The 14873-nt window shown below is 41.6% G+C and overlaps 1 pseudogene; it reads left to right on the plus strand.

The window, feature by feature from the left end:
• Nucleotides 1-750: 750 nt before the first annotated feature.
• On the plus strand, nt 751-14431 carry LOC119334016 (annotated as a pseudogene).
• Nucleotides 14432-14873: the final 442 nt, after the last annotated feature.

The following is a 14873-nucleotide window of genomic DNA, read 5'->3' on the forward strand; positions in this document are numbered from 1 at the left end:
ATCAATAAGCAGTGCGTTATCACTAGTATCATCATATCCTCATCCTCGGGGGACTCCCAAGTAGGTGTACCAGAGTTTCCTTGGGGAGTAGAAGAGTTCATTACTAGAATCTGGTTTTGTGCCGAGTTTCAAAACTTTGCCAAGTTCATTCTATCGGGAAGTCGGCAAAGTTTATATCTGTCGAGTTTGATTCAAAATTGGACTCGGCAATGAGAAACAACTCAGAGACTTCATATTTTGCCTAGTTCCAACGAAAAATGACTTGGCGAACGTAATCTCAAGTACGCCGAGTTCCCGACAAAAAAAACACTCAGCAAAGTCTGGCAGATGGGCCCTGCCATAAAATAGGTGACGGAGCCATGACGGCGGTCTTTCTATACTGAGTTTCTGCTAATGGAGACTCGACAAACATTTTCTCTTTTTCATTTTTTAAAGGAATTCCAGGGGTCACAGTTTTGCGAGTTTCGGCTGGACGAGACTGGGTAAACATTTTCTCTTTTTCATTTTTTTAAATCAGAATGCCATGGGTCACGACTCTGCCGAGTGAGGCTCAAGAAAACTTGGGAAACTCTGACAGGTGGGCCATCGAGTCACGTGCGGTTCACTAGCTGACTGTGCGTCTTGTTATGCCCAGATCCAAAACTCGGCAAACGATGGCCCTTCGTCTTCAATGGGGAACAAATGCGGACTCGCACCAAACAAAAACCCTCAAGCTGGCCGGCCGTCACCCTAGCTCCCTCTCCTCCGACGATGGACCGCCGCCGCGCCGCCTCCTCTACTTCTCCCAGCCGCACTGCCGCCTTTCCGTCTGGAAGCCGTCACCGCATCGATTTGACTGACGAGTCATCCGCTGTGCAAGTCCTATGGCCGCAGCAGCTATATACACCGACAGGTGCCGCGTCTGTCACAGCCACGGCCATGGGACCTACCTCCGTCAGAGTCGTGGTCCCGGACTCCGCTGTCGTCGAATTGGCGGACGCCATCGTTTCCACGGCCACGGGTGCCTCCGCTGCAATTGACGCCGTCTGCCTCCCTCCTGGTCGCACCTGCACCAGCGTCCGTATCCACAGGGAGGAGCGCGCGAGGTGAGCTCCTACACCTTTTTCCATCACTTCTGGCAAAATGTACATGCATGTGTGTAGCAAATGCTAGGGGAAATTGTGAAAATGTTAGTTAAATTAGAAGTAAATTGTGTATTTGTTAGAAGAAGTAAATTGTGTATCTATTAAAATAGATGTTGCGGATCTAATTAAATTGTTTATTTGTTCCGAGTTTGCTGGTTAATTCATTTGAAGCAGATTGTTTATTTCATAAAATAATTAACTATTCGTATAGATGATGCAGGCATATAATCAGGTATTTGTTAGCAAATTAATACAAACAGTTAATGTAGCAAATGCTAGTTATAACTAGGATCCAATTTTCTTGTGCATCATTCTAGCCATGTTTCCCTGTGATTCCTTGTATGAATAGGCATACGATATGTTGAGCGAACCGAGAAACTTCCCGACTTTTCATGGCACCAAGGCCAACAATCAATGTAAGCAGATAGTGTAGTAATTTTCTTAATTGTGTTCGCATCGCATTGCTAGAGACGAGAGCACATTCCTTCCATGTCTGCTTTAATGTGAAGACCATTGCATGCCGCTTCTATTGTTAACAATAGTTTGTAATGATTTATATTAAAGTTTTTTACTTACTAAAAATGTTCTTATCGTGGTAAGACTTTTGCTAGTATAAATTCTATTATGCTTAGTCGACGTAGGCGAACACTAAAGTATTATGTAACTATTTTTACAACTATTGTTGCAAATGCAGTTGCCATAAATTGACGCCACGTGTTTTCCCCACATATTATATTTTCATAATATTTAGTTACAGACATTGATAATAAAACTTTCAATTGTATTCCCGTTGATAGAAAAACAATGAAGATAGAATGCACAACCTTTTGCAGATTAATACTAGTATTAGATCTATTGTAGTGTATTTATATGTTTTCTTGTATACAACATTATATGTTTTTATATGGTTTATTGTCCATATTAATATCTTTGAATATCCGGAGATAATGCTCTATTGTATACGACATCTAAAAAATCTTCGATAAATATTCCATGGAGTATATTAATATGTGCAATAATTAGCAAATAGTAGTGTATGAAATGTCTACAAGTGTCCTCCCGTAGTTAGAGTTGCCCATTTCTTTATTCATCGACAAATATGTATTTCCTACTTTTGGGGATCAATAGTTGGTTGACATTGCAGATTTGATTTGAACTTTGTGTCGAAATTCAATCATTTTTGCATACATGCCAACTAGTTTGGAACACAATATAGTTGATGATGTATGCACAAATTTGGTAACATAATATAAAAATAACTTGGTAAGGTTGACATTGAGAACATGTTGCTCTTCCTTCCTTTTGGGGGTTCGGAATGCACTGTTCTTCATCAGAGCTTTTCCTCAAGATTTACCGGTAAGATGCACCACGGAAGCACTCAATCCCTTTTGAAATGAATGTAAGAAAATACTTAGCTTTTCGGCTAGCCATCCTAGTTAAATAGTCATTTTAACACTAGTTTGTTAGGATGCTATGGATACCCGCATCGAGGAATATGTCAAAGTACTCCATGTTGTAAGTTTTTTTTAATTTCCCTTGTGATTACACTCAAAGAGATCTAAATGGCCAACGATACGAGCCTCACAAAGTTAAAGCTTAAATAGGTTCTCCTCACGTTTAGTTTGTTTGGTTATTTTCAAAATGGATCTAACGATTTGACTCATTGATTAATTAAGAAAACAGGAACTCCCCAATGAATTAAAAAAAAGTCAAACAAAATCTATACAAACAAACCACATGTGGACTACTCATAAAATATGAAAACCCACGACCGCACAGCCGGCCAAACTAATGCTTCCAAAATGCAACAACCGCAAACTCCACCAAATCTACAATGAGAACCGAAACCATGATGATGGGCCAACAGACTAAAGATCGTCCATCTATATACGCCTTCCCAATGGTGCCACTCTTCCTGCCTTTGCTCCTGAGAAACTTCTTCTTCGGGATGTCGGCCCAAGGGCTATCACCCAACTTCTTGCCTTTGCCCCTAATTGCATTCATCAAGTGGTAAGCAATTGTATTGCCATATCTAGGGCTAGCAACCTACAAGCTGCCAAGTAGGTCACAAAGCTCTTTCATGAGGAGAGCATCAAGCATAGGTGCCAACACGCTTTCCGCAAGAGCCTCATCAGTCACAGACACCACCCACCCGATGGTCGGGTGAGGGACCTCAGCATCTAAACTTGCATGCCCTACAAAGGCGAGTGTACGACTACCTTCAACAGTGGCGTTGGGGGCATTGTGGTCACCAACTGAAGGCCCAAGCAACCCGGCCTCTGGAAGCTTAGCGATAGAAGCAAATTGGGCTCTCCAAATAAGGGCCCGCATGAGAGGATAAACAAGGGCCCGCAGAACCAGCCTAAAGCTCCAGATGCATAGGCACAACCGAGAGTTTGTCATGAGCGGCCTTCACTCCTGCCAAAACATTCCCAACACGCGGCAGTCATGAATCTCATTGTGTAGTAGATTGGTCTGCTCGATGAGGGCGAGCTACAAATGGCATGTATGTCTAGGTTACATCATCGGCGGGTTGCAGGCTGAAGGGGAGGCATAGACATAAATGACTTCCTAAAAAAATACTTTCTCCGTTCCTAAATATAAGTTTTTTTTAGACATTCCACTAATGACTACATACGGATGTATATAGACATATTTATAGTGTATATTCACTCATTTTGCACCGTATGTAGTCTGTTATTGAAATCTCTAAACAGATTTATATTAAGGAATGGAGGGAATCTTCTATTATTATTTATATATAAAAAGCGCTTAACGGGTTAACCAGAAAAAAGATAATTAGCTATAAATTACCACAAAAATCAGAAACAACCAGCCGTTAATCTGGTGGGCCCGTAACTTAAAACACAAAATTAACGCACTGGGTCTGACTCATAGAAAAGCATAGCCTTGCATTAATTTAGCCTTTACACGTCTTTATGATTCACCTATGTCAGAACTTGAAAAGTTTTCCTTATAAGAGCATCTGCAACAGTTTGTATGTACAATCGTTGGTATAAGTGTCCACATCAGCAGCCAACAGTACATCATATATACAGGCTCTTCAATGAGACGTATGTTAAACGTATGTTAAATAACTAGATGGGTCCACTAAATGTTGAAGAAATGAACAGGCTTGTCTCGGAGCTTGTGCATGGAGCGTTGGTTCAGGTTCATACGGTTTCGTTCTCTCTTCTTTTATTATGTGCCATGTCATCAAAATAGTCTAGGTGGCAACTTTACCAACAATGATTACACAACTGTTGGAGATGCCCTAAGTACCTTGACTTCCATTGTGCTAAAGGAAGTCTAGAAAAAATATGGTGGTAGATTGGTTTTCCAATACGTGAGTCCATAAATAAAAAATATAGGGCTACAGCCTAGCCTACGAACTCATGCCCTCACGCACGCCCGTCACGCACGCCGCCGGCGTCTCTCTAGCGTTCAACCGAGCACTGCATGGTTTCTGCCAAGGCAAAATCAGAGGCCACATCGATCGATCTCAGATTCAACTTGAGGGGAGCTTGAGGAGGGTTCCCTGCGTTTGTCTTCCAAGGCACATCAGCCACCGCATCGATCGATCTGGGCTTCAACTTCAGGAGAGCTTGAGAAGGGTTTCCTGAATATTCCTCCCAAGGGCACAGCAGCCGCATCGATCGGCTTCAGCTTGAGGAGAGTTTAAGGAGGGTTTCATGAGAAGTTTGTGGACGGGAGCGAAGACGCCTGAAACGGCTAAACTGTCTATAGCATCAAAGATGCATGCGCTGGGTGTCAGCACCAAGATCCAGCAGCAATGGAGAAATTTGAGGCGTAGCTGTGAAGGCATCACGAGAGGCACATTAAAAAGGTAATACATAGAAGTTTGCATCCATGGTGCAGTTATCACTTCCGGATTCTCCATTGTTCGTTTTCTCTCTTTTGGTTTTGATTACCGGCTCCATGCAAATGCATCTCCCAGCATCCGCGGAACACGCCGAGGTAGCCACTGTAGCCTCTATATACCAGATTCACGTCTTCCAACAGAAGTGTACCTCCATTGGAATTAAGCGTACCTGTGAAGTAATAAAGTAAACAACTGGTAGGCGTACAATACATATACGTGTGGCCATCAAGTGAACTTTTGTGTGCTGTGTGCTTATGTTTGTAGCCAGCCAAATCAATCAGCCAATAGCCATTATGTGCGTGAGTGTGTTTGCAATAGGTATCTCTGAATATTATTTCTCAAATGGGCATGGGGTAGAGACTAAAAAGACTGCCATCGTTGCATGGCAGACCTTATACGTGCCGAGAAGTGCTTGATATTCTTCTTTCTACTTAATTACTTGATTTGAAAAATAATTTGCTCTGTCGTGCAGGAACAGAGCTGTCAAGCAATCGGCAGTTCGGCCGCTTGATTGATCAAGCAAAGCTTTTCAGCGTACATACAAGTAACTTTGCAATTAGGTGCTGTTGTTGCTTTTTCAATTTCACTAACTGCATCTCAGGGGTACGAGATTCCATCCGCTAGCCACACGTCAAGGTTCAGATTCATTTTTGGTGTATAGATGGAATGATATTGCCTATATATTGACACAAGACAGTACTCCTGTAATATTATTTGAAGACATGTTAGGACACTTGCAACATGCCATTGCCAAATTAATCTCTATCTTAGTTTTTCTAAATATCCACTGCAATATGGTTGCTTCGGTTTAATTTAGCAACACGTAGCTAAGGTTCTACATAAGCTATTGCTAATTTTCATGATTTCAAAATGCTTTCGTGAAGCTTTTGTTAACATCTATAAGATCAATCACCCTTTTCATTTATCTTTTTCCTTTCCGAGACTAACTATTTAAATAATTATTCATTGAACTTAAACAAGTAGAATGTGTACTCTTATTTTTGTAAATTGTATTCTCATTCTAAAATTTTTATTGTATGCTTTCAATATTCACAATTCATGCATGGCTTTAATGTTACCTATTTTCAAGTCAGTACTAATTGGGAAGGTTGTTTATGTCAAACCTTTAACTCTGTGAGAGACAAAAAAGATATCTCCTTTGAACATAATTCCACCTTGTGAAGGAGGGATTCTGATTATGAGACCTACTGCGACAATGGATTTGCATATCAACAGGGGAAGAATACCATAACTCAGCGCGAGATCCAATTGACTAAACAGCGATCGCCCGGTGCACACATGAGTAGAAAGGAAAGTGCAGCGGTCAAAACATGGTGACGTGTTTCTCATTGATCCCGTCGCGTAATTAAGGTTTTGTTAATAAATTGGAGAAAATATCAACATACTCTAATATTTGATTGAAAGGTGCATAGTTCTTGAGAAAATTCTACACATTTGATTTTTATACATATCATCCAAATATTGAAAATAATCAATATTAAAAATGATACAAACATTATTTCATGTATAGCTAAGGAGTTACATAGACGTGCTGTGTGAGTAATTGTTATGCACATATTCACAAATAGAAAATATTCCTCCTTTTTGGTACACCGTACGTGTAGATAGCCTGCAATAATAGTGGGCCAGCGGACAACCTGCAATATTGGTGGCCAAGTGGACACCCATCCTCAGAAGGCTTGAAACATGATGTACAATATGTCTCATGTTAAATTGCTGAATCTATGAGAGCCTGGCCACAACAGCCGTGAATATGGCATTCACATCACTCTATGGGTGCATATAATAGAAGGAGATATTCCACACTTTAAATGGTTGAAACTATGAGAGCCGGCCAAAACAGCGCTGACTGTGTCATTCACATCACTCTATGGGTGCAAAGAATAGAAGGAGATCAAAGCGTTAGTAGATCAAAATTCAAATATAGTGGTTTGTTTCATTGCCTGCAATCAGCCGGAGTGATGTAATACATATGATGGATGGACAGACGCTTATGTAAATCAAAAGAACACTAACTAACATGGACAAAGAACATGAGGTGAGTACTGATCATTGTGGCTATGCATATGATTTTATCATTAATCTATTATATATTGAGAGTAAATGACGGGCTAAGAAAAAAGATAAATATGCTAGAAAATAGAAAAAAAAACAGAAACATCTAACAATTTTTTCCTTTCAATAAACCATATCCATTATATCCCTCAGATACCCTTCTCTACTTTCATTGTTGGTTTACTCACATACCACAGGTAAAATCTTCACACCAAAACTTCCATGCCCGTACCCGTGAGTCAAATCTTCACGCCTCAAAGTACCATTGTCTAATCTCGACAAAGGGATATCTACGTTTCTTTGTATTTGAATCTACATGATGTAGAGGTCTAGGTATGAATAATAGCTACTATTACATATTTCCCTTTTCACTATATTTTTTAAGAAAGAGATTTCATATGTCCTCCATAGAACATCTTCTCACTGACTTTTCAAAAACCGTATTACGCCAAGAGCAGTAATAATAAGTAATAAATATTTATATAGGACCATAACTTTAAGTCTAACAAATGTAATTCATTAATTTTTTTGTTAATAAAGAGAAACCAAAGGACATGAATGTATAGTCCAAAATATCATTTATTTACTTTATAACTATTTACATGAATGCAATGTTGTAGTTTTTCTCTGTTGAATGAAAAGAATCGATTTGGTAGTGACATGATACCATTCAAGAAGTTGTGCAAGGATGATACTTAAACCATCAAACAATGTGACAGAGTATGACTAAACTACCAAAGCTTTCCAATCTTTAGTCGCCTATTATTGTCCATCATTTTTCTACATGCTACTAGGTTTTTAGCTGTCTTGAGTTATGTGTTAGTTCTAATATTTCATGGTGAATCAAGTAGACGCTCACTTTCAAAGTTGGTCTATACATTTTAATATTTATGTCCAAAAATGTAAATAATTAAGTATTTTAGAATTTGTCGTGACTACATAATAGATGAACGCAAAAGGTCAAAGACAAATTAAGTGAAGCAAATTGCACGCATGTAAACTCCGTTTTCAATAGCATATGAGTTAATTTATTCTCACCGACAGTGGATCTTAAGAATGGATTCCCATACAAAATGTAACTAACATTTCAAAATATTATTCAAAAAAAAGTTTTTCCACTTCATGGTCTTTTGAAGTAGTAGAACATAACAAAACTATAAGATAAAAAATATGGAAACCACACAATTTTTTACAATTAGACAATAGTAACCTAAATACAAGATCGTAATTTCATAATCATTTAACAATGGATTAAAATGATTCCCCAGCTGCAAACATACCTAAGACAAAACTATGTTTGCAGAAGGCTCATATTTGTGAATGTGATCACATTTGGTTCCGACTTTCTTTGGACAAACTAAATAATGTAATATCATTATACAACTTAAAATTCTAGCCCGCACAATGGGCAGGCCACTCTGCTAGTATATTTTAAAAGACAAGATCTGGCCACCTTCTAAGCGATGGAGCAAGATTACGTCTGATAGCTAAAGTTCACATGAGTCGATGTCAGTACACACGGAAGGCTAAGCTGGCTGGCCATGCTGAGTTTGGCTTTGGCTGCACGCGTAGATACGTGTACACAGGTTGTTCGGTCGACACACTCCCGCTCACATGCATGCCATCCTCTCTGGAAAAAAAATGCATGACATCCAATTAATCTCTCCGTCTCACTATGCAACACTTTTTTTTAACAGCGCACTATGTAACACGTTTTTGCAAGCTAACGCGTTAAGTACTTACGATCAAGCAGAACCCAATGGTCAAGTGGCTCGACAAAAGGAACGACGCCATGCATGCATATACACGCACGTGATGCAGCTAGACCACCGTTGCACTTGGCCACTTTCACTCTGGCGTGCCCCGCTGGAATCTGCCTCCTTGTCTTCACACCAACCCTAACAAACCATTTCTTTTCTCCAAGAGTTTGGCCTATCTATAGACTATAATTACCCTGATGCAACGCATCTTCGATCCAGAAGCTAATCCAGCAGATAAAACACAGGTAATAAGCGTGCACGCACGTACACTTTTTTTTTGCGAGGGACATACGTACACATTCTACAACAGGACAATGTACGGGCATTAATTGTGTATACTGGTACTACCTACAACGGTTACCGGAAGAATTTTGTTGTTTCCGGCGTACGCACAGCATAGTACTACTCTGCGGACGCTGTTGGAATTTGATCATGTGACCTACAAACCCAAACGGTCATGTGAATCCCCGTGGATCTTTTTTTAAGCATGAAATACCATGCATTCCATTAACCAGTGGGTGCGACTAAATCGTCGGCCACAACACCCACTACAATCAGAGGGTAACTCGGTTAGCCAGACACGTTGGCTTTTGGAGACCAACCTCCCACCATAACTTGATAGCAATTGTGCAGGCACATTACAATCACGGGATTGAGTACAACTTTATAGACAATGAAGCCCATTCAGAGTAGGAATTTTGTTTCACGGAAGAGGGTACCCAACTTTGCACGGTCTGCACTTGTCGAACACACAGCTTGGGTTAGGGGAAGGTAGTCAGTACCAAAGTTTTAAATAGCGCGCTAAGCATCTTAGCGCCGGACCTCTTTCAAATGCTATAGCGTGCTATAGCGGAGCTATAGCGCGCTATTTAAAATGTTTGTTCATTTGTTTGGACCAAAATCTCTTAGCGCAAGACCTTTTGTAAACGCTATAGCGTGCTATAGCGGAGCTATAGCGGGCTATTTGAAACAGTGGTCAGTACTGAAAGTAACGCGCCCCGTTCCGATACGCTCCACCATATGTATAGCTTTCTTCAGGGCCATTGCATCCGCCTTGAGCGCTTTGCAGATACCTGATAGTTTGCTCGAAGCTGCAAATAGGACCTCGCCAGCCGAATCCCATACAATGCAACCCCATCCACCCGTCTTGGTTTCACTGAAGAAAGCTGCATTAGTGTTGATCCATTGGTCACCATCAATGTTCTGTAGCTACACTGGACGTGGGCTTTGGTCCATTGGTCACCATCCATTCAAAAATCAATGCCGAGGCTTGACTGACAAAGATCTCCGGTGCTAGGCGCCGCTCACCATGCCTAACTCCGTGGACGCGAACAGCGCCGTCCGGGTTCTCATTTGTCCTTCTAGACAACCACACTCCCTATATGTCAATCATCATATCCATGCAAATCCATGCACGTCCATCATATTACACAAATCCATCATCATTTCAACAATTCGAAGATAAAAAAATAAACGACAATTCAGTAATTCATTACATGCCAAAGCAGAAATCAACAATTCATACATAGATAGGCGATACACAAATGAATCAAACACCTCCACTGTTGTGGTTGCTGATCATCTTTTTCATGTGGATCACCCACTTATTGCCTTCATCAACTCCTTCGTCAATCTCGCAAGCCCCAACTTCTCTCTCCAGCTCAATTCCTTGCAACGTCACCATCTTTTCAAGCTCTCATTGTACAATCTTCTATTGCCTCTCCAATTCTATTTCCTTCTTCTCCATGTTCAGCCTCTCTCGGTCGAACTTCATCTTCTCCTTTTGCATATCTATGAAGGCCTTATACCTTACCTCCTTCTTCACCTCCTTGCGGGAAAAATGCATGTCCAAGTGGCGGACATATTGCTTGCCGTGCCCTCACACACGATCTTGTCCTTCTCCCACTTGTTTCACATCACCCGTCAGCTTCTCTTTGGCATAGTGCCCTGTATGTCCGCTCCTCCATTTTCTTCTACTTCATCGTCCAATCCATTTGATCATTTTTCATCAACTTGCCAGTTTGGATGTCCTCAAGGACGGTTTGCCACTTTTGGTTTCCCATTCAATTTCGACCAAAAATGTGACACACTGAATGGCTTCTTCTCATTTTTTGGAACAAACTCGCTACCAAAATTGCATGGCTTTGGACTCCGATGGCGCTTTGGTTTCGACCAACCACTTGGTTGACGTAGCCAACACACTTGCTCACCTTCCCTTGGATGGTGGACCATCTATGTTGAAGGAACACGCACCGCGATCGATAATTGGATGCGGCATCACATACTGTTTTTGCTCATGATAGAGTTTGTGATTTATTTTCCTAATATTTAGATCCCTTTTTGTTCGGTTCAACATACCGGATCCATGCTTGTGGCTAATCAACTATATATCAACCAACAAAACATTTTCAAACTTTTTGAATGTCGTACCCCTTGGCTTCACTGCCTTCTTGTTTTTAGTGCGAGATGTTTGCCCTACTTCAAACAAAGGGGAACTGGTACCCCCTAAGTCACAATGCAAAGGCTATTGCCCATCATTTATCATGTTTAGCATTATTTGGTCCTACAATATGCATCACAATTAAGCTATCATCCTACAAGATTGATCGAATGGTGTGTGCCACAAATGAATCAACCAATGCAAAATGTCATATGGAGCAAAGAATGTACTAGGTCTTGTGTGGGAATATCATCGAACAACATGTGGGCATGCTCGATGCTGGCCTTGTCCAATGGTGTCCGTTGCCTTTGAAGTTGCGGTGAGTCGGCCATCATGTCATTCCCGGTGGCATCGTCCGAAAAGCTATCCCTGATGGCCACCCAATGAGTTCTCTTTTCATGCGGTCACGACGGACGGATTGGTCGGTGTGGCTAGACCGTTCGCGCCTAACTCCATCTCCTCACCGGCCCTCTCCGCAACTAACTTAACTGCCGCTTTACGCTCGCTCTGCTTCCAGCGGTGCTCCCTCTGGGCGACTTTTTCCCCTTGCAACTGACCACCACAGTCTAGATCCCCACCGATTCCACCAAGGTAACGTCCACGCCTATGGTACAGTCATGACGATATAGGCGGTGGCACGGGCGCGGGAAATGGAGGACGGACGCGGTGAGTGCGGTCAAATCGGTGGACTAGTCAATTCATAGCGGATTTGGGATGGGTACGGTATGTCGGATACGACATGGGACGCACCTAGGCGCATCCGAGCCTCCCCATATCCGTCAAATATGGGCTAGATCCATCCCGGTGCAGGAGCCACGGTGCGAAGGCTGCTCAATCCAACCCGGAGCAGGAGCTCCTATCCACGCTGCCGCAGCGGACACTGGGCCGCCCCGTCTAGGCCGTTGGAGAGTCCGTGAAGGTGCTAGAGGTGCCCCTGGGCGAGTTGCCGGCTTCCGGGAGGCCCGCCGCCGCGAGGCTCCCTGTGTCGGCTCCTCCGACCTCACCCGGAGCGAGCGCCCAGCGACCCTGGGCAGTTGCCCGGGCTCGCTGGCACTCCGATGACAACAGTGGTCGTACCACAATACGTAAAACTGCTCGATACGGAGTGGATTTACCCGGGCAAAACTGGATTAGGCCTCCTTCACAGCCCAGCCCAGTTATTTACTTGAACGTACCGATCACTCCAGCCCACTAGAAAAAAAAAGAATACCATCGATCGCTTCGCTCCAGCCCACGAGGCAACAGGGAATACCATCAATCGCTCCAGAGTCCAGACAGTTCTCGGCTTCTCGCGTACTCGCGTCTCTTCGGTTTCTCCCAAGTGCGGTAGGGACTTGAAGGCGAGGCGGCGAGGCGGCGATCTGGGGCTGGGCGAGCGGCAGGCCGACGGTGGGCAGTGGCCACGGTCATCCCCTCCTTTGGCCCTTCCTCTCCTGAAGGCTGAGGCAGTTCCTTTCCTTCGACTTCCGGTAAGATCGCGTACTTAATAACTGATTTGGGTTGAGATAATGAGATTGATGTACTTAGGGCTTATTTAGGAACTTTTGATTGGGGATGATTATGACCAAAGTCCAAAGAGAAAATCTATTTGTTAGCTGTTGGAAACTACAGAAACTGTAAGTTCATTAGACTGACAAAATAGTATGCAGGTTGCAGACTCTTTCCTCTAGTAATTTTAAGAAGTATTTCACCAATTTCACTTTGGCAACATCAAGAAATACTTGATAATCTGATACATGTAGTTGATGCAAGTAGCTTTGTTATTGTACTATACTATGAACTTGTGATTAACCCATATTCTTATCTGTTTGCTTATTGTTTTTATTGTTTTTTCTTTAAGCAACCCGGAAGGGCTGAGCACTTTGGTTATGAAGTCTTCACCAAAGAAGGATTTACAGATTGGAAGCATGCATCTAAAGGCTTCAAAGATATATTGGTGGTCATGGTAGTAAGCACAACTCTTGCGTCAAGCATTATGATGATTATAATAATCAGAGACAAAGTGTCGCAAGTAACTTTGCTAGATCAAGCAAGGAATCAGAAGAAATGTATAAGATTCATTTAACTTGTTTTGTAAGTTGTTCAAGATATCTCATTGCCCAAGGCTTGGCATTCCGCAGACATGATGAATCAGCTACTTCTCTAAACAAGGGAAACTTTAGAGAGATGATAGATTTGGAAAAAACTAAGAATGAACAAGTCAGAGATGCTTTTAACCGTGGTGGCAGAAATTGCACAATGACATCTGGTGACATTCAAAAGGAGCTTGCAATGTGTTGTGCACATGAAGTTGGAAAGAAGATCATGGCAGAGCTTGGTGACAAACAATTCTCGGTGCTTATTGATGAATCACGTGATATATCTGTGAAAGAGCAAATGGCTGTGATGTTGAGGTTAGTAGTTTCACTTTTATTTTGCTGTTTGTTTGTCATTTATTCTCTATGCAACCAATTTATTTGGTGATGTCCAAGATTTTTGTGGTGCTAATAGTATTCTAGTACCAAATATGGACGAAGTAATACCAGTTCGTGGTCGTTCAAGGAGAGAAGGCAGAACTGTTACTAATCTTCACCATTACCGTGCAGAGATTTTTTATGTTGCTATTGACAAAAATTGTGTGGAGATGGCTCACCGCTTTAGTGAAGAAGCAAATTGTGTGCTTGATTGCTTCTCATGTCTTGACCCCAAGGACTCTTTCTCCAAGTTCAATGTTGATAAACTTGCTCGTCTTGCTGAAATTTATCATGAAGACTTCTCTAATGATGATCGTGGAACAATAAGAGAGCAGCTCCTCACTTATATAAGTCAAGTGAAAAGGCATGCTTCTTTTTCTACTTGTGATGATGTTCAAAGTTTGGCCGTGAAGATGGTTAAAACAAAGAAAAATCTGGTATTTCCATTGGTATACAAACTTATTGAGTTGGCTTTGATATTGCCGGTGTCAACTGCATCTGTTGAGAGAGCATTTTCAGCAATGAAGATTATCAAGAATAAATTGCGTAGCAAGATCAACAACGAATGGTTCAACGACTTGATGATATGTTACACCGAGCGAGAGTTATTCAAGTCAGTTGATGATAAAGATATTATTCGAACATTTATAGCAATGAAGTCTCGGAAAGGACATTTGCCTCATGATTTTCTTTAGCACACTATTGGTACGTTCCATCTAACCTTTTCTATTGTTACAAGCTCTCTGTTTTGAATAAATAAACAAATCACAACACTGAATTTTTGTGAATAACAAATCCATTTTCTTATCCTGTGGTGTCTTCTAGGTTCTATTGATTTAGACGGCTACACTTTTGTTGGCAAGACGGCTAGTTTGGCTGATTGGCTCTATGCTTCGGTTGGATTCCGTGTCTTTTGTTGTCAAGTCACAACTTCATCTGCTCTCTGAAATGGAATATTGATATATTAGTTCGCTTAAATATTACATTTGTCTGACTGTTATGTTTGTATTTTCACTTCAATATTAATGTGGATTTGTGCTTTGCAAGTTTGATGCATAGTATATATTCTCTACCCGTACGGAATTTTTTATTTGCATGTTAGACATTCAGGCTTAAGTTTGCCCGGGCTTCACAAAA

Source organism: Triticum dicoccoides, chromosome 7A (genome assembly GCF_002162155.2).
Source record: "Triticum dicoccoides isolate Atlit2015 ecotype Zavitan chromosome 7A, WEW_v2.0, whole genome shotgun sequence".
NCBI lineage: Eukaryota > Viridiplantae > Streptophyta > Magnoliopsida > Poales > Poaceae > Triticum > Triticum dicoccoides.